Genomic DNA, 5,004 nt, shown 5'->3' on the forward strand with positions numbered 1-5,004 from the left:
CTTTGGGCACCATGAGGCGACGCGAGAAGAGAAATTGAAAATGAGAGAGTTTGTTTAGTAAAAACTCGCAAAGAGTACTAGCAGGCGACAGTAAGAAGAGAAATGAGAGAGGTCGACTAGCGAAAACCCGCAAAGGGCGTTGTCGGCCAAAAAGATGATTCCACCTCAGAAAGTCCGGGCATGGTTCCCGGGTTTTTGATTCATGAGGAAATGCAAGTTCTCGGAGGTCGGGCATCCAGTCCAAAAGGCATGTCATGTCAGTTTGAAACTGGCATACACTCCGGATAAGTCCTTCTTTTCTCCCCGAAAGGGGTGATTCTCTTAAACTCATATGTTCTCCTTTACATAGCTTTCTTTGAGTCCTTTTTTATCTAACTCTTAATTCCGTAATAATCGCAAAGGAGGGTGGCAGGACCGGTTTTATAGGGCTCCATTTGGCAAGAGTCAAATAAATGTACGACCTTAGTGGCGCGTCAGTCCCATCCCTACTGGTCATGGTAGTTGATTGCTCCCAAAACCGACAAATCCCCACAGGGTATCCCTTGTTACAAATCCCCCATGGAGTCTCCCCTTGTACAATTCCCCAAAGAAGTCCACCCCAGCACATCTCCAGCAGGTTTGCTACAAAAAAAAAATCCTCACGAAGTTCGCATTGGACAAATCCCCACGGTTTTCTCTTGTACAAATCCCACAGAGTCTCCCCGATAAAATCCCGCCAAAAATCCCCAAGCAGAATGGGACGGAAAAACCAAAGCCTTATAAGGCAAATCATCACAAAATCTGGAAACGCAAGTCTGAGTAGTCCAAAGGTTTTTGCATGTGAATCCAATCAATAGCAGAGTTTCTCAACAAGAATTAGGCCAAGACAAAGCAATTGGAACAGTCAAGTCCCCCAAACCAACCGCCGTTTTCAAACTAATAATCTTTCTTTGTTTAGGAAAATTGAGACAGGTGCGACACAAAGCAGCTGTACAAGAAGCAGGTGTAGCCCAAAAGAGATAAAGCGCGCAAGAATTGAAACAACCTTGCAGCAGAAAACGACCAAAGGTAAGTTTCCCATAATATTTTCATGCATTTTGATTAAAAACCATGGATCTCCCTGGCATAACCCAAGGAGCTTTATCTACCCAAATCCCCGGCATAACCCGATGAATCTCCCCGGCATAACCCGATGAATTTTTCGGCATAACCCGATAAACCTTCCCGGCATGATCCGATGAATCTCTTCGGCATAATCCGATGAGTCTTTTCGGCATAACCCGATGAATCTTCCCGGTATAACCCGATGAAACTTCCCGACATAACCCGATGAATCTTCCCGGCATAACCCGATGAACCTTCCCAGCATAACCCGATGAATCGTCCCGGCATAACCCGATGAATTTTTCGGCATAACCCGATGAAACTTCCCGGCATAACTCGATGAATCTTCCCGGCATAACCCGATGAACCTTCCCGGCATAACCCGATGAATCCTCCCGGCATAACCCGATAAACCTTCCCGGTATAACCCGATGAATCTTCCCGGCATAACCCGATGAATCCTCCCGGCATAACCCGATGAATCTTCCCGGCATAACCCGATGAATTTTCCCGGCATAACCCGATGAATCTTCCCGGTATAACCCGATGAATCCTCCCGGCATAACCCGATGAATCTTCCGGGCATAACCCGATGAATTTTCCCGGCATAGCCCGATGAATCCTCCCGGCATAACCCGATGAAACTCCCCGGCATAACCCGATGAATCCTCCCGGCATAACCCGATGAATCTTCCCGGCATAACCCGATGAATCTTCCCGGCATAACCCGATGAACCTTCCCGGCATAACCCGATGAATCCTCCCGGCATAACCCGATGAATCTTTTCGGCATAATCCGATAAACCTTCCGGCATAACCCAATGAATCTTCCCGGTATAACCCGATGAATCTTCCCGGCATAACCCGATGAATCTTCCCGGCATAACCCGATGAATCCTCCCAGCATAACTCGATGAATCTTTTCGGCATAACCCGAGAACTTTTTTCCTTCAATCAGCATTAGGGTTTTAAACTCTAAACTGAATTTTTCCTTTCAGTCGGCATTAGGGTTTTAAACCCTAAACTGAATTTTTTCTTTCTTTCTTTCCTTCAATCAGCATTAGGGTTTTTAAACTCTAAACTGAATTTTTCCTTTTAGTCAGCATTAGGGTTTTAAACCCTAAACTGAACTTTTTCCTTTCAGCCAGCATTAGGGTTTTAAACCCTAAACTGAGCTTTTCCATGCAATCAGCATTAGGGTTTTAAACCCTAAACTGAATTTTTCTTTTAGTCAGCATTAGGGTTTTAAATCCTAAACTGAACTTTTTCCTTTAGTCAGCATTAGGGTTTTAAACCCTAAACTGAATTCTTCCTTTGTTCGGCGTTAGGGTTTTAAACCCCAAACTGAACCTTTCCCCAGCTAGCCGGTATTAGGGCTCCAACCCTGAACTGAGCATGCATATCCTCTTCCATCAATTTTGTGAACTTCCTGGCGAATAATTAACGAAATTTTCCTACTGAAACTGGGGCAGAAAATTTCGTTCGTTTGTTTGTTTTTCCCGCAGGTCTAACCTCGAGCCACGCGGATTGAAATGACCCACGAGATGAGTCTCAACTCAGAATCAAAGAAGAAAAAGACAAAAGAAGACATCCCGAGATATCAGAGTGAATGGAGAGCAGATCGACTCCAACATTTGACTAAGGTCCTGAACCCTGCCAATCGCGTCTCACTCAGTATCCCGGAGATTAAACAAGTCGCCGCAACTCGCAAGCATCAAGATTCAGATCGGAGTCTACAAGCAGAATCAGCTAAGACCCAAGATCAAGTCGTAAAAGAATCATAGATAGGAATCTTGTAACTAGCAGTTGACATGCATATAAGTAGTTAGTTCAGTTTCCAATTTTCGTTTGGTTGTAATAAGGCGGTCAGTGACGCAGCAGTGACAACAGCAACAGCAGTAGCAGCAAGCATTGCAATCCCATGGTAGTCCCAGCTACCAAAACTTCTCGAACTACATTGACCTGATTCCTGTTTAGCCCAGGATATGTAGGAAATCTTTGAAGCAAGATTCGGTCAGATCTTTCAAAAACATGCTTCATACGGAGTGGTCCATAGGCAAAAATCGCTCATACACGCTCACTTTATCTTTGCACGGAAACTCTTCGTGTTTCCGAACAAAGAGGGACAGCTGTGAGCACGTGATTTTTGTTTCGCACGACAATCGCTCCAAAGGAAATAAAAAATAATAATAATTGGGCCCGTTGTACAAATTTTGGATTTTTACATGGCACTTTGTTGGTTATTTGCGATTTTTGCCCATTTTTACTTTATTAAAACAAAATACAAAAAATGTGTGTGTCATGCATAATTCGAACCGTAATCCGGTCGTTGAATAGAAAATCATGAATAGGCATCTTCGTCCGTGATTTTATTTTGTTTGATTTTACCTGTTTTGAAATATTTTTAGTGTGTGGGTGCAAATAATTGTATTGAGTGTGTATTTAATTTTAATTTGATTTTTTGCTTAGTTTTGTTTTTAAAATAAATAAGAATAATAAAAGAAAAAAAAAAGGAAAAGACCCTTTCTTCCGGATTGGGACAATTTATTAAAATTGGCCCAAACAAGCAATGCCCAAACCAGGCCTGCCGGTCCAGTCCAGCTGATGCCCAGAGAATCCAAACGACGTCGTGTTGATACAGGTTGATCTGGGCCGTTGATCTCAGATTGATCAACGGCCAAGATCACCTCCCCATAACCCACTAATGGCCCCGACCCGTTTCCACCCGGACCAACCCAAACCCTTTACCCTCGAAACGACACCGTTCTATTTAAGCCCTCAGATCCAGACCGTAGATCTAGATTGATCTAACGGTTGAGATCAACCCACCCATTCCATATATAAGCCTTTGACATACCCTTGCCCCCCTATCCAATACCCCAGCCTTCGTCTCCACAGACCCTTCCCCTCAAACCCTAGCCGCCCCTGCACACCCTCACCAGAAACCGGCGGCATGAACGCCGGTGACCTCCACCTGAACACCATGGAACCCCCTCACCATCCGGAACACGAATCTGTTAACCATGTAGCTCGAATCCCTTCCCACCTTCTCGAATCTTCATTTGAAGATTCGAGTCAAAACTCGATCTACACAGTTTAACCCCAGTTTCACACCAGACACTCCCCAGACCCCCCTCGTGACCAAACCATACTTGGTTTGGTCCGAATCTGACCAGGGAAGCATGAATCCCGGATCTAGTTTTCGAACCTTAGGGAGCGTGTATGAACTACATTGACCTGATTCCTGTTTAGCCCAGGATATGTAGGAAATCTTTGAAGCAAGATTCGGTCAGATCTTTCAAAAACATGCTTCATACGGAGTGGTCCATAGGCAAAAATCGCTCATACACGCTCACTTTATCTTTGCACGGAAACTCTTCGTGTTTCCGAACAAAGAGGGACAGCTGTGAGCACGTGATTTTTGTTTCGCACGACAATCGCTCCAAAGGAAATAAAAAATAATAATAATTGGGCCCGTTGTACAAATTTTGGATTTTTACATGGCACTTTGTTGGTTATTTGCGATTTTTGCCCATTTTTACTTTATTAAAACAAAATACAAAAAATGTGTGTGTCATGCATAATTCGAACCGTAATCCGGTCGTTGAATAGAAAATCATGAATAGGCATCTTCGTCCGTGATTTTATTTTGTTTGATTTTACCTGTTTTGAAATATTTTTAGTGTGTGGGTGCAAATAATTGTATTGAGTGTGTATTTAATTTTAATTTGATTTTTTGCTTAGTTTTGTTTTTAAAATAAATAAGAATAATAAAAGAAAAAAAAAAGGAAAAGACCCTTTCTTCCGGATTGGGACAATTTATTAAAATTGGCCCAAACAAGCAATGCCCAAACCAGGCCTGCCGGTCCAGTCCAGCTGATGCCCAGAGAATCCAAACGACGTCGTGTTGATACAGGTTGA

This window comes from Nicotiana tabacum, chromosome 1 (genome assembly GCF_000715075.1).
Source record: "Nicotiana tabacum cultivar K326 chromosome 1, ASM71507v2, whole genome shotgun sequence".
Lineage (NCBI taxonomy): Eukaryota > Viridiplantae > Streptophyta > Magnoliopsida > Solanales > Solanaceae > Nicotiana > Nicotiana tabacum.